Below are 22,279 nucleotides of genomic sequence, written 5' to 3' on the forward strand. Positions count from 1 at the left end.
TTCATTTTTAATTTTTAATGTAATTTTGAATACTTACATAATCATGAGAAAGCTGCTCAAGCATTGCATGAAAGAAATTACATCAACATAATTGAAAATGATGTAATATTTCTATAACAATCACATAACAATTATGCATTTCTTCTTTTTAAAATTAATACTTTTTATTGTAGGACTCATTTTCACCACCAGATGGCAGAATTATGTAGTGTTTTGTCCTTAGAGAGCTCAGATAAAGACCAGATTTGTATTGCAGAAAGTTTACAAAATCTTTCTATGGAGTTCTAGAGAATTTACATTTTTTATATAATCTGAATTTTTACAGAATATTTATTTGTCTTTATAGAGAATATTCAAAAATGTTATATGCTGAGGAACCATTGTAATGTTTTAAACTCATAAAATGTGTGACAATCATTCTTTCTCCAAAATATATTCAGCTATCTTATTTTCATAGACATAGTGTAGATTAAAGAAACTTGTTTTTGCTTATGCACATTACTTGACTGATCGATTAACTGGATGGACCACGCATAAGCGTTCATGAGGAAAATACTGAATCAATCAAATGCGATTACTGGACAAGTTCAATGTAAAACATGTTAGCCTGTAACTCACAAATGATGATGACAAGAAACACTGAAGGTAAACACAAGACAATATGATTCCCATGCAATTACAAAATTACTTTACAGATAAACATTTTTAAAGCTGTAAAAAAGTTCTACTAAAACAAAACATGACAAGGTCAACTGCAGTGGTGGTGATCTTCTGATGATAACTAATGTCCCATATTATAGTGAACCGAATAGACTTTTAAGAGGATTTTACCATTCCATTACCCCAGAATTACTACAGTAAAAACACTTGAAACCATACAATGTGTACATGACAAAGTGTTTTTAAAAAATATAGAGGAGTGATCTGATAACAATTTGATTTGTTTATTTTATAGAGCTTCAAATATGGCATATATGAAACCCAACAGACTTTTAATAGGACTTTGGTACACCATTACTTCAAACTCATACAGTAAAAATGACTGTAAATCATGTCATGGGTACAAGAGTATGTGTACTTCAAGAATCATAGAGGGATCTGATAGCAATTTGATTTGTGTATTTTACAGAACTTCAAATAGTGATATCTAGAGATCCAAATAGACATTTAAGAAGAATTTGTCATCCCATGACTCCAAAGTCCTACAGTAAAAACACTTCAACATCATATTCTGAATATGTTAGAAAGTGTTGTCCAAGAATATAGAGGAGGGAATTGTTAATAATTTGATTTGTGTATATTATGCAATTTTAAAATATACTCTAGTGAAATGATTAGCCATTTGCACAATATTGCTATGATATTTCTAAACCTTATCACAGTAAAAACATAAGGAAATCTTAAAATGAGTAGGTAAGAATGTGATGTTTATAAATATAGTTGAGATTTTCAACGATAAACTTTCCCCCTATGTCATTTCACAAACTGGCTACCGCAATACAAAATGTATTGACTACAAATACTTGGGGGGTGCTTGAAATGAAGGAATGTCACAGAATTGTGTAAAAGAATAAAATATAAGTGTTGCTTAAGATTGACAAGATTAAAGTAAGACAACTAAGTAGAGAGAGGCACAAAGGGCCCTTTTGTCATGTAGGGCACGTGGTTTAGTTTTGGTGGATTAGTTATTCTGTCATGTAGAGCATGTGGTTTAGTTTTGTTGGTTTCCAAGGACTTGCGATTGGTTCCTCTAAATTGGCTTGTGTGAGTGGGATGGACTGAAGCCCTGTTCAGGGTCGGTTCCGATCTGTTGGTTTCGATCCCTGTGTTGCCAGTATCCACTGAATTGGACTAATCGACTTCAGTGATGAGTAAATGAATGAGTCATTTACTTGAGCCTTTCCATTTAAGTGGAGACACTCTGGCAAAAATAGAAATGTGGAATATTGTAGATTAATATTAAAACAGCCCCCAGATAGGCTGTTTTTCATAGGAGTGGCCACGTGGGGTCACTAAATCTATACTTCTTACCGAAACACCTGTGGTTTTAATTTGTCATTTCTCCCAAATTGTCTTTTCATTTTCTCAAATAATCTCTCTTGACTTTATTTTATTTCTTTAAATCAACTTTTGTTCATGCAAAGAATTGTTCTGTTTGCATTCTGTACCTGAATGCTCTTCTATTAGTCTTTAGCAGAAGAGGATAACATTTAATTGGAAAGACACAGATCCAGTGAGTCAAAAACAATAAAGTATTGATTGATACTTCACAAGAGTGCTAACAATTCCTCATCAGTAATAGAGTAACATATTTCAGGTATAATAGACTTAACTAAACCTACTTGTGAAAGTAGTCCTCTTTTCAGGGCTTGGAAAATTTTTAAATGAGATTAGAACACAGATGAAGAGGAATATTCAGTCTGTCTTTATACAAATACAACGTAAAGTCTAGTCAAACAAAATCTGTTGTGATCCCACTTATCAACGTATCGGTCGGTTGGCAACCACACCTTCCAAAATTAAAGCTTTTAGATCAGGGATTTGTGACGGGCTAGGCTTGACCCAGTTATGGTTCTAATCCAGCCCCCCAAATGAATCTAGACTAGTTTAAATGAAATTGTAATTGGAAGGTTGCTGGTTCAAGCCCCGCCACTGTTGGGCCCCTGAGCAATGCCCTTAACCCTCAATTGCTCAAGTTGTTCTCAGTCATAACTGTAAGTGTCAGCTAAACGCCATACATAAGCGTGACATCATGTCTATTCTATCCCAGTCTCTCCAACCTCATACTGGTCATATCCAACTGTGGAACGGGGGAAAGAAATCAATTTAATTTATCAATTTAAGTTATTGTTTCAATAAAACTCCAAAGTGAGTGTAATACAATGTTTATAAAATGGACCAGCAGCAGACAGTAAGACTGCTTAGGGCCAGAAAGGTCTAGGTAATGGAAGCACTAGATCTGGTTTGCATCATTTTGTATCAAATGTAGAATTTCTGGTGATAAAATTCGCTTTTCTTCACGTCTTTCTGTGACAGTAACAAAAGCAAAAATAACAACAAAAAAATTACCCCCTTTCCTGTTTTCATGGTCAGCTGTATGAGGCGCTTTTTCATGAGAAAACATGACTGGAAGTAATGTAATAACCCCAATCCAAGCTCAGTGTGGACTACAGTTAAAGAGAAGGACATTAGCTGTCAGAGTAGTACTAACACAGAGGAGAAGGCCCTGGTCGGTGCTCACAAGGGTGGGTCATCTGAAGTGCAGTCCTGTAGAAATATAAAACAACTTCATTTTTTCATATTTTCCACTTTAAGGTCTGTCTGCTTCAACACACCGTTGAAAGAAATCAGACAAACAAACTGTCCCAGCTTTGATCCTGGCTTCATAATAACTGACTGAACAAAAAAACAAACAAAAAAAAAAGCATCTAGAGTACAAAACTAACAACGTATACATATTTTTGTCTTTGTTTCAATAATGATTTTGGTAAAGAGCATCTACCTGTATGTTAGTGTGACAGCAAGCATATACATTCTTCATTTAAGGAAGATTTTTATGACTTTAATTCCTTGAAAAAAAAAAGATGCCTTTTTTCTTATGGTTAGTGTATTTCAGTAATAGTCACGTGAAATAAAGTGTATTTAGATTTAGATATAATTTCATGTCTTGTCTTAAACAATGGTTGTTTTTTTTTCACAGCCAATAGTTTGACGCTTTATCGTGTATGTTCAGCCAAAGCCATCAATCAGGGCCAGCCGACATTTACCTGTCCGAAACGGTGTCTTCCTAGATAGCCTAGCTAATTGAAAGATTTCCACTTTCTTGAAGAAAAATCATGGACAACAAGAAAATGGAAACAGACGGCGAAAAATAAATCATATCTGGTTATATACACGCCGTGTCCCCGATACAAATGTCAGCATGAAACAAGTACTTCAATGCAATAATTCAGCCTGGCAGAGACGAATACCACCACGCAGTTTATTTCTCACTGGCGAAAATTCTGTACCAGAAATTAAATTAATTCTTAATTCTGCACCAGTTAAATTAATGAAAGCAACACAACTATTAAGTAAGTATCGATGGCAAATCACTGTTTGAAATGTAACCGTGCGTGCAACGAATGGAGCGAAATGTTTTTCTTAGTTTCCATGGTTGTGTAATCTCATTTGCTGCTAACTAGCTAGTTATCCATATTAGCTAGCAAAAGTGAATCTTGTATACCATCAAACCTATACGTTTAAGATACACAACACCGCATAAGTAGCCATCTATATCGCTATGAATAGCACCCTTTCAAAGAATGAAACCTTGTAGCTAATTAATCTTTGCTAGCTTGTGAATACCGACATTACTGTATTAATCCTGAGCCAGAATTTCAGCAGCTAGTTAGCTAGCTAGGTAGATAGCTAGTTAGCGGTCTAGCTTGCGTATACTCATACTCAGAAGATGATTTGAAAAAATATTATGTGGCATATAAATACAAGCAGAAATACTGGCTTTCACTCATCAAAACATTTTGTCATCTGACGTTTTGGAAATGTATGAAGAGGTTTCTTTAACTCTTTAACAGGGAATTTAATTTACTGAAAAAGTGAAGGACATCAGTAAAGAAAATCAGATTCACATTCACAAATCCAAAGACATAACATGTACTAGGATTGGTGGGGGACAGTTGCGTGTTAGGTCAGAGTCAGGGTCATACTGAATGACATTGTTAGGTGGACAGCTTGTATCAGTGAGATGTGTGTAGTTTGGGCACTAGTATCGGAGACGCGTGGCATGGGGCACTATTGTCAGGGAGACGTGTGACGTGGGGTACTTCGGTGTAGGAAAGACACTGAAGTTGCTGCTGCAAACAGTTTAATGGCTGGGCGGGTGCTCTGATATCGAGCTGTATGTGTGCTGTTGTGACCACAGTGAAGATGCTGCTTCAATCTCTCTAATTTGCTTCATGCATGGAGATGGTATCCATGGTCTGTGCTCGGCCCTTATCCTACAACCAATGCCCGGAACCTTTATGTCCTTAGGGCTATGGACAGATTCATGAAGGTTCAACACCTTTAATCTCATTTGAATCTTTTGTTACAGGCAGTGTTAATTGTTTACTTACTTCAGATCATTTCAAATGGAATGTACAGATTAGAATTTTTGTGCAATGATCATTCTTAAATGGGGGAAAAACTGACAATGTTTAACGACCCGTTATGTTACAGGACTGATTGCTGAGTGACTTTCAATGAACTACAGTGAACTGAAAACGAAATGAAATGCATATTTACCATATATTAGTACTAAAAAGACATGTTTCCAAAACATCATGTACTCCAGAGAGCATGATTTGTATTGCATTTTGTTGTTGCATTCATTTAGTCCTCTGAATATATACACTAGGTGCAAGGTTATAGTGCGTCACTGTTATTCTTGGGCATTCTTGGGAAAACTCATGAGAGATGTCTGTGTACTAAATGTATCTGACCAAAATGGTCAAGCCTGTAATGGTAGTACCTAACCCATAGACTAATGGGAGTGATATATAGCTCTATTATTTGGTTCCTTTATTTAGTAATAATATATCTTCGTATATTTTTGTTGTTCAGGTGCAAGTGCAGGAGAGCAAATCCAGCTTGTGCAAGGGACACATGGTGAGGTGCCAATGCACCAGCTAACTGACCGATTTATTATATGGAGGTTTGAGTTATGTAAAAGACCATTGAGTTTAAAGGATAGTAATTGAAAAACATATTTAATCTATGGTGGCTATAACTTTCAACTGTTGCTGAATTTTGCTCTTTGGTCTTTTTTTCGAGCAGTTTGAAAAAGATTTAATTTTTCTTTGTGTTTTTCCCTGTATCTGAACAAAGATTCATATAGAAATGTTTTACACTGTGGTGATCCTACCCTTTAATGGCAATGCATTTTATACTGTAGCTAATACAATGAAATTCAGGAGTATAAGTCTTACTTTGTGGACACTTGGCTAATTTGAAATTTGTCTGTATGTCATTTTCAGCAGGAATAACCTGCTTCTCAGGGAACATCGGCAGAGATGAGATGGCCAGTGGCAGAGAGGAGATTGATGAGACCTTCCCTGCACTACCTCGGGATGGACCAGAGTCCAGGCAAGGAAAAAAAAGATTCTTCGGTAAGAAACAAACCGTTCACCAAAATATTTACTGTTGCAGGTTTTTAATGAAAAAAGATCAGATCAGTATTGATATGGGGTGAACCATAAAACCAATTTTTCCAGGACTTCGCAACCATGACTCAAAAAATATAAAGCAGCATTGATGAGGTGAGGAGGATATTTCAACAGATAGATTTGTGCTACTCTATGCGTTAACCTGCTATTCTTTGTATGACTTGCCAAAGCTAAGCAACGAACAGAAAGAAGTGCTAAATAAAGAAATTATAATGAACGATTGGTGTAGCTTACAATCAGGGAAACACCAGGTCCGGATTTTTTGAAGCCTACTTTTATAAGGGGTTTAAGTCACTACTATTGAAACTAAAGCTTTAGCAGTTTTAACAGTCAGACCTGGGAAAGTCCTTTCAAATATGATAAAGGCAGACATACTGAGGATATTACTGTATCCTCTGTAACGCATGTAATGAAGACTGCTTAATAATAATCAGCAGAAGAACCTGGATTGTATGGTGGTCTCACTTCTATTCCATGCATAGTTTTGACCTGGGTGGAAGTTTGATGGACTGGTTTACAGTGCTATATGAAAAGCTAGGGGCACCTTTTGTAAAAAAAAACTGCAGATGTTGAACTTCTCATTGAGGAGAGGGTGAGAAAGGGATGCTTGCTGTCTGGAATTCTCTTTCAGGTCATTGACAATTGAAATACTTTATTACTTTAATAGAAGTATGTTATGACCTTGTCATTTTGTAAGATACTTAATTAAGCTGCTCTGCCTCGACTGTACTTATACCATGTGTATTTTTTTTTAAGTATTGTTTTTCCTTAACAACTATGCACTTTAGTTTTACATGATGCAGTTGAACTCTGAAGGAATGTTTTTAAATTGTTTGTAAATTGCATTAAAATAAAAAATAATTTCAATCATAATTAAATTTATTTTAACAAATTGTTTGTACCAATACCTTCCAGAGGATACTCTAAGCTCTATTATCCCTCTAATCATTCTCCATTTTCTGTAAAGAACTTTGTAAAGCATGTTTATGAAAGTGTTAGTTGTTGCTATTTTTGTTTAAGGAAGCCAATGTACATTACTGTTATTGCTGAATTTAGATTTTGGTAAAAATGTTTTTACACATTTGGTAAAATTGTGCACAATAGTTGGAGCACAAATTACCATTCCAATCTGGCAACAGTAGTTGCCATGTACTAAAAAGCTTCCATGTACCAAAAGCAGCTGAGACCAGCAGGTCTGTGTTTGGTATGAGTTTATCAAAGGATACCGTTTCTGTGCAAGGAAAATAAGAATTGTAGCTCAGTGAACAAGGGACATGGTTTATTTTTCAGTTTTTATTTTAATTGTAAAACAAATGTTCAACTTCAAGAAACATCGGCTAACTAAGCCTTTTCCTTATTTTTCACCGAGCTTGGAGAAAGCCACTGCAAGTCTGGTAAACAAAGACTTTCTGTTCGGTTTAGGGATAGCCCTGGAAGATGTGGATGGCTCATAAACAGGAGTAGCAGACAAACATTGTAAACCTGTAAAAGAGAGGAAAAAAGCAGACAAAATTACATTCAAAGTCCAAAGATGATGGAAGAGGGATGTTGTGTGCAATACAACAAAGCTTTTGTCTTTCATGCTGTACAACTAAAATGGCATGAAAAACAATGATGACAAAAATATCTTAGGTTAATTTAGTGGTGCAGAATCCATTTCAGCTTCTTTTTTTAGCGAGTGGGAGAGAACACTGCTCACACCTCCCAACCTAACACATCATCTGAGTAGTGTGCATAACTGTAAATTGCTTTGTATGAAAACATCAGCTGAATGCCATAAAAAATAAATGGTGTGCCACCAGGAAGGTTGGAAGGTTATTTTTGTTCATACAACCACTTTATTTTTTTTCATATCAAAGGCTTTGGAAAAAACTTAAAATACACAATACTGTAATGAATTAAAGAAATACCAAAACAAGTACCATTTGGAATATGTTTATCCAGCGTCCGGTCCTCTGCGGAAAACACCCACTTTGTTTTTCAGTTTCTTTACAAAGAGGAGACAATTTGATTAAAATCATTCAAAATATGATGCTGACCGTAATATATAAATGTACAATTGAAAATGTTTTCAAAGAATGGAATCTAAAGCTACTAATGTCACTGGGAAAAAAATAGAAGACTTTTTAAAGAATAAAACAGATACCTTGAATCTAAGCTTCAGAAACTTGGGCAACCTGAACCGCCACCTAGAGGTTCTCTCATCAATCTCTTCAGAACTATTCAGAGCAGAGCTTGCATATTTCTGTGTGGACTGATAACAGGAGATGTCAGCGATGTCAGCTGAGATCACTGGCTGAGCCACTCTACAGCTTGTTTGTGCCTTCACACTATCCAGAGCAGCAATCCGTTCCAGCATTAGGTTCCCCATCATGGGGATCAGCTCCTGGGAGGACTGCTTGACAGAGTCTTTGGACAGTATCCTATCCATTGCTTTCAAGAAAGACTCAGACTCCTTAAGGGCCGCACTGTTTTCCACTTTTTCAGCAATCCTTTCAAAAACATCTACAATAATAAGGTCACTGAGGGCTTCTAAATGTGTTGCAGATGGTGTCAAAAGCTGTCCTAGATAGAGAATGTCCAGATTTTCATTCAAAGATTGCAGGATTTCTTTGGTTATTATCCCTCTAGAACTGTGCACTTCAGAGCATGGTAGTACTGACACAAGGCATTCAATAATGTTCTTTGTTATGTTTTTTGCACTTGCTAGGAGTTTGTACCTCAAGCTGGCACCATATTGGGCTGACATGTTTGCTTCAGCTCTCATGAGGAGGTTTGTCAAAAAACCTTCTCTGAGTTTATCCTGGGTGGACCTCAGGATCTTTTCTGACACCAGTTGAACTTGGGATCTGTACAGTTCTGGGTCAGTGAAAGGATGAGCCAACTTCATGTCTAAATCCTCCTCAAAAGTGCGCCTGAGTACGTAAGTAAGTTCACTTACAACTGATGCAGCTGAAGCAAATGCACTGCTTTTCAGCTTAGCTTCAGACACTTGAGATGTGCTCATATATGAATTTTTAAAGTTTGAGCCTTGGGCTTTGATGGTGTCTGATACTTTGGTGATCTCTGAGGTCTCACTCATAATGATATCACTAATCCTCTTAGAAGCCTCAAGCTGGAAAGCCTCACAGGACATGCTGAAGAGAGCCTGTGTATTTATCTCATTAGTGTCTGGGCCCTGGATGTGATCCTCATTTGTACAATCAAAAATGATTGCCTCCAAGACCCTTTCACAACGAGGCCTTGGCTTCACATACTCCTGCACTGCAACACCTGATTTTGCAGACCACCTGCTCTGGGAGAATTGGAGAGATACTTGACTTGGTGTCTCCACAGCATCAATCTCTTCATATTCGGAGCACAGTTGGGTCAAACGTTCATCAGATGAGCCCTCATATGACAAATAAGTTGGCACAATCCTAAGCAGTTTCGTTGGGTCATACGGGGCGACACCCACGGTATGACACTGTTTTGTGCTAGAATTAGCTTGCTGTACAATGGAAAGTTGTTCGTTTGCCATACTGCAATAAGCACCATGAGTGGGCTGCCTTGGTGTGGCACAGTTGATGTTATCACACACAGTCTGTAGGAAGTACCACAGGGGCCTGTCTGAGCCATATTCATTAAAATCACACGATGTTCCCTCACTGCAGACACTCAGCATATTTTCAACAATAACTCCCACTGCTGCAGTTGTGACAGAGGGCAGCATCTCTTCCAGCTCTTCGTGATTGTTGATGGGAGAACCTCGAGTGCCACTTAACCAGTCAGACAATGTGCAGAGCTGCACAAAATCCTGCATCTTGGTCAAAGCTGCAAGCAGCAGGTTTTGGGCAACATCCTCAGTAGAACTTCCAGTCAAAAAAAGACCCTCAGCATGGGAATAGAGCTCCACAAGAGACAGGTTCATCTAGAGTAACAAAAACACATACAAGAGCAGTAAGCAAGATTATAGTCATTGATCACTGATCTTGGTCTTCACATTTATAATCTTCTTTCCGATTGTATATACTGCTAATGGATTTATAAACTCATCAACTATGGAGGAAAACATTGTTTTGAATAATGGAATAAATTAGATCAAAAAGACCCTTCACCTGCTTTAGGGAGTCATTCAAAATAGCAGACATGAGGCTGAAAGTTGCTTTCCTGCTCAGATAATATATTATCTTAGGTGGTAACATTTTCCTTATGGACCAGGTGACCTCTCTATGGATTCTGTTGAAAATCCTGTCCTTTCTGAAGCCAAAGAAGGTGCTGAGAGGCTCTTGTTGAGAAGTTCTGCTGTTTCATGTGGACACATATCAAAAGTGGTTCTGACATTAATGTTTCCCTATAAACTACAAAGTGTATAAGGCAATCATGAGCTTGATTATATTAGAAATCCAACAAATACTATTATATCAGGTTTTAATTCCAGTGCCTCTTGCTTTTAACTGAGCTAATTTTTCAGTGTCCCATTACTACATCAATAAATTCAGACTTAGTACAGACATACCTGCATGATACCTGCATGGAGAAACTGACATTAAAAGAAGAGAGGCGCTACAACTGCTGCTCTTCTTTGTGTATCACCAATTTTAAAATCCAAAATACAGATGTGAAAACTCAATAGGTAATGTGTGAAGAGTGAGTACTTACTCTACAGTTAGAACTGCAGAATCAGTTCCAGAGGTTGAAGTTACTCCACTTCCTCTGCCACAGGGAGGCATGTTGAGATCCTGTCTCACTGCCTCCTCCACTCCAGCACAGCAAAGAGCTGTAGTGAAAGACAGAGACAAAAATTCCCTTTACGCGTCTGTGAGGCAGACACTAACGATTGCACATAAACAAATGTCACTATAATAAACTCATTTATATAAAATTATACTGTCATCAGTAAATAACTGTGTCACACATCACATATTTGTTAATATATTATTACCACACAAAAACACACCTGAAAACCATTTGCTTTTTGCTTTTCTTGTCTGCTTGCTTTTCGTGCTGGGGGCAGACACATCAGGGATCTCAGTAGGAAGCTGATCTCCTGGCCGAACTGTGTTAATCTGTAGTAGAGAACGTGAAGAATACAGCAGGCAACTGATTAATCAATTAGTTGTAAACTATGTTATGCCAAGAGGCTTTACATTTGAAGCGCCCCATGGACCTGACTTGTATATCGGTCATTTGTGTTTATAGTGGCATCAGTTTCTCAGAATTCTCCATAAGGGGAACTATTAGTATTTTTGTATACATACGAAAAAGGTAGGAAAATTGTGAAGCTTCACATCAGTGACTGTGTGTCCTTGACAGTAAATGCCTGATTTTCGCATATAGGTTTTTATACTGTTTAAACTAGTCTGTCTGTCTTACTCTGATGTTTTAATAGTTCTGTAAACAAGACACAAACCTGAAATATAATCTAATTTGAGGAAATCATTAACCACATTGTTTCCTTTTATGATACAGCATTGCATTAATTAACTGCAGTTATTTAATACATTATGTAGTCCTTGGATCAAATATACTCACTTGTAGGCTGCAACTTGTTCTGTTTACAGTTAAGCTAATCTGCCTGCTTCCCAGGATCGGAAATTCCATTTGTCGAATTTCATTTTGATTTATCATTGAATTTGCTAAAAAACTAATCATCACTGAACAAAGAAAAACGTTGTTCTTACATTTTCTTTCCCCATTTTGACCTGGAACAGCCATCTTAATTTACACAGCAGCCTTCTCTTAAAATGTATAATATCCTAATAACCAAACATCAAATATTAGTTGGTTTTAAAACCAGTCAATCGGACGTCACAACCTTGGAAACTGGCTTGAACAAGTGACAGTGAGATAATTAGCAATGTGTATCAATTAGACATGTAAGAATTTTTTTAAATATTGATTTCTAAGTAAAACCATGTATATTATCAAGTCCTTTCAACTATGTTAAGAAATGGAGAAGTTAGCTAAATTATGCGCAAAACACGTAATTGGCTAATCTTTTCTGTGATGAAAATACAGATATGCAGAAAATGGACATCTGCACCATTTGAGCAAGTATATATTGGATCTCCTAACGGTATCAGTGGCACGCCTGCTTAGGTTTGCTTTCTGTTAACAAATATCCCTAACGCTAAAAACCTTGAATCAATATTGTTGTGCTATTCAATATTAGCCCCATATTTTGTCAACATTTGTTATTTAGGCTTATTGTTCGCTTTGTAGCGTTGCCCCTATTTTTAAAGGCGGATAGTTCGCATACGGAGATAGTTCGCTGATAGTTCGCATACGGAGACGATTCCCAGCACATTTCTATATATTTTGATCCTATTTAAAGAGCTCAGATTTTTTAAAATCCTCATAGTCCTGACCTGTGTGTTATTGGTTTTGCATCTAAAAACGATAAGTGTCCGTAAAATAAAGTAACTGGATAATGTTAGTAGTAAATTAACCTGTTCCTCCAGTTACGACCCACATGACCCCTCCAATTACATTTTTGTGTCTCGGTTTATAAAACAGATGTTGCTACAAAGCAACTTTAGAGAACTGTCCCACCATGACCAAAATAGGGTTAGGATCCTAACCTACTGCTATCACACGATGGTACTTATCATGCAGGACATATTCCTCATAAAAACACCGGACTCCGCCCTCAAGACAGAATTACGGCATTACAGACACTACCAAGTTTCTTATGTGAAGGCCAGTGTAGCTTACCACATAATGATAATTTTGGATAAATAATTTACAGATTCTCATTCGCAAATTCTGCTAACTGTAATGAAGCAACTTGTAATTACCAGAAATAGCCGAAATGTGGCCTCATCGCTAGTTTGGTCTGTGCAGACTTACGAGAAAACTTTCGCTAACGTGAGTAGTTCGACACAGTGACTAATTTGGTCTATAAACTAATAAGGTAGGGTTAAAGGTGCCAGTACAAAGGAACGTGAACTTACGCTCATCAGTTTTTTCATCATGGTCAGTTTGAATAGATCCTCCTTCCCTCACAAAGTATCAATCTCCTCAAACGCGACGAGTAAATACTGTCTGTGGTTTTAAAAAGCAACTGCCGCGGCTTTATATTATATAGGCTGCACTGTGATGTCACAAAGACATCGCGAAATAAAGACCCAAGCATATATCACCAAGTAAAATACTCGTCATTGTCACTCCTAAAACTATAATTGACTGAGGAAAAAAAAAACACTAAACCGACATAAACTTATAATACATATGTTTAGTTTTGATTTATTATAGATCAACTCTATTTCTTAGAAAATGTATAGAGATAGAAAACGATGGGATCATAAGAAAGTAACCTGTTATGATAAAGCTTTTTGGACAGCAGCTTGAGGCAACGGGAACAGGGAAGCCTCCGGAGTAGACATGGCTAGGGGAACATCCTCTAACACCAGAGTAGTGTGCTTCCAATTGGCGCACAATTGCCCGGTGCTGTCCTTTAGGCTCAGCCACAAACACACCCCCATGAGCAGTTGTCGCTCAGGGAACTTCGGCATCCTGTGGTGGTCCGTCATTCATTGACGGCCCGAGTGCCGCCGGGCAAGGAGTAGTATGCACAAACTTCTCCCCACACAGACAGACATTTATTTACACAAAACATGAATGATAATTGATATGGCACTCCCACATTATCAATGCAGCATGATATGAAAATACGAAATATAACAGGTACAAAAGACAGAACGGGCACAGGAAGCATCAACTGTGGTACCAATACCAGCACTAACACCTACAATGACCGACAACATGCTACACAACAAAGGGGTTTAAATACGGACATAAATGATATGAACAAAAAGGTACAGGTGTGTGACATAAAGGGGGAGTGGTTACAAACTAGGGGGCAGTCAGCAAGAGAAAACAACAGTAAAGTCCCACTGCACCTGGTCGGCCGCGTCACGTGATAAGTGGGAAGGGGAACGTACCGTTACAATTTTAAAAATGATACCTTCCTTGTTGATAACATTTCTTAATAAAACATGTGTAAGCATATATAGCTTGCAACTCGCTACTTGCTGGTCTTCCTCTAAGAGCCATCAAACCTCTACTTGTCCAGAATGCAGCAACACAACTGGTCTTCAATCTTCCGAAGTTCACACGTCACTCCACTGCTGCGCTTCCTTTATTGGCTCCCAGTAGCTGCACGCATCAGATTTAAAACCTTGATGCTTGCCTACAAAGCCAAAAATGGACCAGCCCCTTCATACATGAGGTCAATGCTCAAAGCCCGATCCGTACCTAGAGCACGTCGAACCTCAAGTATGACTCGGCTCAAAATACCTTGCTTCAGGTCTCATGGACGACAAGCAATGAGACTATTTTCTGTCCTGTCTCCAAGATGGTGGAATGAACTCCCACTTGCTGTCCAGACAGCAGAGTCCCTTGCAGTCTTCAAACGCAGACTGAAGACCCATCTATTTCCAGAATATTTAAAGGACAACTGACACTGCTGGCATATTGACTGACTAATTTAGTACTTATTGTAGGGTATTGTTTATGTTGTTTAACAAACTCTAGTACTTATTGTTTATTGCACTTATCATTGTTTAAGACAGATCTTATGTATTTTGTACTGCTAGGTATCAGCATTGATCCCTGTATTCTACAGTATTCTAGTTCACTGGTATGTGGCACTCTAACCTACTGTATTGTACTAGGCTATTCTATGAGTAAATGACAAAGCACTGTCACGCTCGCCTCCCGCGAGTCACGTGTTTGGGCCAGCCACATGTAGTGGGAGGATCTGTTTGTGGCCACACCTGCACCTTGTTTGTTTGGATGTACTTAAACCGGTGTCGAAGTGTGCAGAGCGTTGGTCATTGTGGATGTAACGTGTTGATGGGACGTGTTAATGTTTCCTGGTAATGTTACATGTTTTTGTTCTTGTTAACTGTGTTCATGTTTATTTAATGTCAACCGTTTCATGTTCGTAATAACATTTGTAATGCTTGTGAGTGCCGTTATCGTTCCTTGCTTATATGTCAATAAATGTACGTCCCAGTCGCCGGATTCTGTGCGTCCTGCCCCTCGCCCTGTGGCACTCGGGCCACATCGCGTTACAAGCATCTTTTTGTTAAGCTTTAAATTGTAACCAGTGCCTGTAATACACCTGTTTTTTTATGTAGCCAAGATGTCTTATTTCATTTAGGGTTAAAACACTACACGGTGATAGGACTGAATATTTGGTGAAATTTTGAAAATAATTTTTTTTTATTTGACAATTTATCATTTATCCCCATTATGAAAACAGATTCAGTCCTGAGGCTGGACTCAGGTATTGGGGACAAGGGTGAAAATGCCCAAAGATTCCACAACTTTGTGCATTGTTAGCACATGCTGGATGTTTCGTGTTATGTGGAGGTTCGCTGATACTAGGGCAATAAAACCAATTTTTCCAGAACTTCCCAACCATGACTCAAAAAATATAAAGCAGCATTGATGAGGTGAGGAGGATATTTCAACAGATAGATTTGTGCTACTCTATGCGTTAACCTGCTATTCTTTGTATGACTTGCCAAAGCTAAGCAACGAACAGAAAGAAGTGCTAAATAAAGAAATTATAATGAACGATTGGTGTAGCTTACAATCAGGGAAACACCAGGTCCGGATTTTTTGAAGCCTACTTTTATAAGGGGTTTAAGTCACTACTATTGAAACTAAAGCTTTAGCAGTTTTAACAGTCAGACCTTGGAAAGTCCTTTCAAATATGATAAAGGCAGACATACTGAGGATATTACTGTATCCTCTGTAACGCATGTAATGAAGACTGCTTAATAATAATCAGCAGAAGAACCTGGATTGTATGGTGGTCTCACTTCTATTCCATGCATAGTTTTGACCTGGGTGGAAGTTTGATGGACTGGTTTACAGTGCTATATGAAAAGCTAGGGGCACCTTTTGTAAAAAAAAACTGCAGATGTTGAACTTCTCATTGAGGAGAGGGTGAGAAAGGGATGCTTGCTGTCTGGAATTCTCTTTCAGGTCATTGACAATTGAAATACTTTATTACTTTAATAGAAGTATGTTATGACCTTGTCATTTTGTAAGATACTTAATTAAGCTGCTCTGCCTCGACTGTACTTATACCATGTGCATTTTTTTTTAAGTATTGTTTTTCCTTAACAACTATGCACTTTAGTTTTACATGATGCAGTTGAACTCTGAAGGAATGTTTTTAAATTGTTTGTAAATTGCATTAAAATAAAAAATAATTTCAATCATAATTAAATTTATTTTAACAAATTGTTTGTACCAATACCTTCCAGAGGATACTCTAAGCTCTATTATCCCTCTAATCATTCTCCATTTTCTGTAAAGAACTTTGTAAAGCATGTTTATGAAAGTGTTAGTTGTTGCTATTTTTGTTTAAGGAAGCCAATGTACATTACTGTTATTGCTGAATTTAGATTTTGGTAAAATTTTTTTTACACATTTGGTAAAATTGTGCACAATAGTTGGACCAGAAATTACCATTCCAATCTGGCAACAGTAGTTGCCATGTACTAAAAAGCTTCCATGTACCAAAAGCAACTGAGACCAGCAGGTCTGTGTTTGGTATGAGCTTGTCAAAGGATACCATTTCTGTGCAAGGAAAATATGAACTGTAGCTCAGTGAACAAGGGACATGGTTTATTTTTCAGTTTTTATTTTAATTGTAAAACAAATGTTCAACTTCAAGAAACATCGGCTAAGTAAGCCTTTTCCTTATTTTTCACCGAGCTTGGAGAAAGTCACTGCAAGTCTGGTAAACAAAGACTTTCTGTTCGGATTAGGTATAGCCCTGGAAGATGTGGATGGCTCATAAACAGGAGTAGCAGACAAACATTGTAAACCTGTAAAAGAGAGGAAAAAAGCAGACAAAATTACATTCAAAGTCCAAAGATGATGGAAGAGGGATGTTGTGTGCAATACAACAAAGCTTTTGTCTTTCATGCTGTACAACTAAAATGGCATGAAAAACAATGATGACAAAAATATCTTAGGTTAATTTAGTGGTGTAGAATCCATTTCAGCTTCTTTTTTTAGTGGGTGGGAGAGAACACTGCTCACACCTCCCAACCTAACACATCATCTGAGTAGTGTGCATAACTGTAAATTGCTTTGTATGAAAACATCAGCTGAATGCCATACAAAATAAATGGTGTGCCACCAGGAAGGGTGGAAGGTTTTTTTTGTTCATACAACCACTTTATTTTTTTTCATATCAAAGGCTTTGGAAAAAACTTAAAATACACAATACTGTAATGAATTAAAGAAATACCAAAACAAGTATCATTTGGAATATGTTTATCCAGCGTCCGGTCCTCTGCGGAAAACACCCACTTTGTTTTTCAGTTTCTTTACAAAGAGGAGACAATTTGATTAAAATCATTCAAAATATGATGCTGACAGTAATATATAAATGTACAATTGAAAATGTTTTCAAAGAATGGAATCTAAAGCTACTAATGTCACTGGGAAAAAATAGAAGACTTTTTAAAGAATAAAACAGATACCTTGAATCTAAGCTTCAGAAACTTGGGCAACCTGAACCGCCACCTAGAGGTTCTCTCATCAATCTCTTCAGAACTATTCAGAGCAGAGCTTGCATATTTCTGTGTGGACTGATAACAGGAGATGTCAGCGATGTCAGCTGAGATCACTGGCTGAGCCACTCTACAGCTTGTTTGTGCCTTCACACTATCCAGAGCAGCAATCCGTTCCAGCATTAGGTTCCCCATCATGGGGATCAGCTCCTGGGAGGACTGCTTGACAGAGTCTTTGGACAGTATCCTATCCATTGCTTTCAAGAAAGACTCAGACTCCTTAAGGGCCGCACGGTTTTCCACTTTTTCAGCAATCCTTTCAAAAACATCTACAATAATAAGGTCACTGAGGGCTTCTAAATGTGTTGCAGATGGTGTCAAAAGCTGTCCTAGATAGAGAATGTCCAGATTTTCATTCAAAGATTGCAGGATTTCTTTGGTTATTATCCCTCTAGAACTGTGCACTTCAGAGCATGGTAGTACTGACACAAGGCATTCAATAATGTTCTTTGTTATGTTTTTTGCACTTGCTAGGAGTTTGTACCTCAAGCTGGCACCATATTGGGCTGACATGTTTGCTTCAGCTCTCATGAGGAGGTTTGTCAAAAAACCTTCTCTGAGTTTATCCTGGGTGGACCTCAGGATCTTTTCTGACACCAGTTGAACTTGGGATCTGTACAGTTCTGGGTCAGTGAAAGGATGAGCCAACTTCATGTCTAAATCCTCCTCAAAAGTGCGCCTGAGTACATAAGTAAGTTCACTTACAACTGATGCAGCTGAAGCAAATGCACTGCTTTTCAGCTTAGCTTCAGACACTTGAGATGTGCTCATATATGAATTTTTAAAGTTTGAGCCTTGGGCTTTGATGGTGTCTGATACTTTGTTGATCTCTGAGGTCTCACTCATAATGATATCACTAATCCTCTTAGAAGCCTCAAGCTGGAAAGCCTCACAGGACATGCTGAAGAGAGCCTGTGTATTTATCTCATTAGTGTCTGGGCCCTGGATGTGATCCTCATTTGTACAATCAAAAATGATTGCCTCCAAGACCCTTTCACAACGAGGCCTTGGCTTCACATACTCCTGCACTGCAACACCTGATTTTGCAGACCACCTGCTCTGGGAGAATTGGAGAGATACTTGACTTGGTGTCTCCACAGCATCAATCTCTTCATATTCGGAGCACAGTTGGGTCAAACGTTCATCAGATGAGCCCTCATATGACAAATAAGTTGGCACAATCCTAAGCAGTTTCGTTGGGTCATACGGGGCGACACCCACGGTATGACACTGTTTTGTGCTAGAATTAGCTTGCTGTACAATGGAAAGTTGTTCGTTTGCCATACTGCAATAAGCACCATGAGTGGGCTGCCTTGGTGTGGCAGAGTTGATGTTATCACACACAGTCTGTAGGAAGTACCACAGGGGCCTGTCTGAGCCATATTCATTAAAATCACACGATGTTCCCTCACTGCAGACACTCAGCATATTTTCAACAATAACTCCCACTGCTGCAGTTGTGACAGAGGGCAGCATCTCTTCCAGCTCTTCGTGATTGTTGATGGGAGAACCTCGAGTGCCACTTAACCAGTCAGACAATGTGCAGAGCTGCACAAAATCCTGCATCTTGGTCAAAGCTGCAAGCAGCAGGTTTTGGGCAACATCCTCAGTAGAACTTCCAGTCAAAAAAAGACCCTCAGCATGGGAATAGAGCTCCACAAGAGACAGGTTCATCTAGAGTAACAAAAACACATACAAGAGCAGTAAGCAAGATTATAGTCATTGATCACTGATCTTGGTCTTCACATTTATAATCTTCTTTCCGATTGTATATACTGCTAATGGATTTATAAACTCATCAACTATGGAGGAAAACATTGTTTTGAATAATGGAATAAATTAGATCAAAAAGACCCTTCACCTGCTTTAGGGAGTCATTCAAAATAGCAGACATGAGGCTGAAAGTTGCTTTCCTGCTCAGATAATATATTATCTTAGGTGGTAACATTTTCCTTATGGACCAGGTGACCTCTCTATGGATTCTGTTGAAAATCCTGTCCTTTCTGAAGCCAAAGAAGGTGCTGAGAGGCTCTTGTTGAGATGTTCTGCTGTTTCATGTGGACACATATCAAAAGTGGTTCTGACATTAATGTTTCCCTATAAACTACAAAGTGTATAAGGCAATCATGAGCTTGATTATATTAGAAATCCAACAAATACTATTATATCAGGTTTTAATTCCAGTGCCTCTTGCTTTTAACTGAGCTAATTTTTCAGTGTCCCATTACTACATCAATAAATTCAGACTTAGTACAGACATACCTGCATGATACCTGCATGGAGAAACTGACATTAAAAGAAGAGAGGCGCTACAACTGCTGCTCTTCTTTGTGTATCACCAATTTTAAAATCCAAAATACAGATGTGAAAACTCAATAGGTAATGTGTGAAGAGTGAGTACTTACTCTACAGTTAGAACTGCAGAATCAGTTCCAGAGGTTGAAGTTACTCCACTTCCTCTGCCACAGGGAGGCATGTTGAGATCCTGTCTCACTGCCTCCTCCACTCCAGCACAGCAAAGAGCTGTAGTGAAAGACAGAGACAAAAATTCCCTTTACGCGTCTGTGAGGCAGACACTAACGATTGCACATAAACAAATGTCACTATAATAAACTCATTTATATAAAATTATACTGTCATCAGTAAATAACTGTGTCACACATCACATATTTGTTAATATATTATTACCACACAAAAACACACCTGAAAACCATTTGCTTTTTGCTTTTCTTGTCTGCTTGCTTTTCGTGCTGGGGGCAGACACATCAGGGATCTCAGTAGGAAGCTGATCTCCTGGCCGAACTGTGTTAATCTGTAGTAGAGAACGTGAAGAATACAGCAGGCAACTGATTAATCAATTAGTTGTAAACTATGTTATGCCAAGAGGCTTTACATTTGAAGCGCCCCATGGACCTGACTTGTATATCGGTCATTTGTGTTTATAGTGGCATCAGTTTCTCAGAATTCTCCATAAGGGGAACTATTAGTATTTTTGTATACATACGAAAAAGGTAGGAAAATTGTGAAGCTTCACATCAGTGACTGTGTGTCCTTGACAGTAAATGCCTGATTTTCGCATATAGGTTTTTATACTGTTTAAACTAGTCTGTCTGTCTTACTCTGATGTTTTAATAGTTCTGTAAACAAGACACAAACCTGAAATATAATCTAATTTGAGGAAATCATTAACCACATTGTTTCCTTTTATGATACAGCATTGCATTAATTAACTGCAGTTATTTAATACATTATGTAGTCCTTGGATCAAATATACTCACTTGTAGGCTGCAACTTGTTCTGTTTACAGTTAAGCTAATCTGCCTGCTTCCCAGGATCGGAAATTCCATTTGTCGAATTTCATTTTGATTTATCATTGAATTTGCTAAAAAACTAATCATCACTGAACAAAGAAAAACGTTGTTCTTACATTTTCTTTCCCCATTTTGACCTGGAACAGCCATCTTAATTTACACAGCAGCCTTCTCTTAAAATGTATAATATCCTAATAACCAAACATCAAATATTAGTTGGTTTTAAAACCAGTCAATCGGACGTCACAACCTTGGAAACTGGCTTGAACAAGTGACAGTGAGATAATTAGCAATGTGTATCAATTAGACATGTAAGAATTTTTTTAAATATTGATTTCTAAGTAAAACCATGTATATTATCAAGTCCTTTCAACTATGTTAAGAAATGGAGAAGTTAGCTAAATTATGCGCAAAACACGTAATTGGCTAATCTTTTCTGTGATGAAAATACAGATATGCAGAAAATGGACATCTGCACCATTTGAGCAAGTATATATTGGATCTCCTAACGGTATCAGTGGCACGCCTGCTTAGGTTTGCTTTCTGTTAACAAATATCCCTAACGCTAAAAACCTTGAATCAATATTGTTGTGCTATTCAATATTAGCCCCATATTTTGTCAACATTTGTTATTTAGGCTTATTGTTCGCTTTGTAGCGTTGCCCCTATTTTTAAAGGCGGATAGTTCGCATACGGAGATAGTTCGCTGATAGTTTGCATACGGAGACGATTCCCAGCACATTTCTATATATTTTGATCCTATTTAAAGAGCTCAGATTTTTTAAAATCCTTATAGTCCTGACCTGTGTGTTATTGGTTTTGCATCTAAAAACGATAAGTGTCCGTAAAATAAAGTAACTGGATAATGTTAGTAGTAAATTAACCTGTTCCTCCAGTTACGACCCACATGACCCCTCCAATTACATTTTTGTGTCTCGGTTTATAAAACAGATGTTGCTACAAAGCAACTTTAGAGAACTGTCCCACCATGACCAAAATAGGGTTAGGATGCTAACCTACTGCTATCACACGATGGTACTTATCATGCAGGACATATTCCTCATAAAAACACCGGACTCCGCCCTCAAGACAGAATTACGGCATTACAGACACTACCAAGTTTCTTATGTGAAGGCCAGTGTAGCTTACCACATAATGATAATTTTGGATAAATAATTTA

The sequence above is a fragment of the Electrophorus electricus genome, chromosome 2 (assembly GCF_041902795.1).
Source record: "Electrophorus electricus isolate QZ-2024a chromosome 2, ASM4190279v1, whole genome shotgun sequence".
Lineage (NCBI taxonomy): Eukaryota > Metazoa > Chordata > Actinopteri > Gymnotiformes > Gymnotidae > Electrophorus > Electrophorus electricus.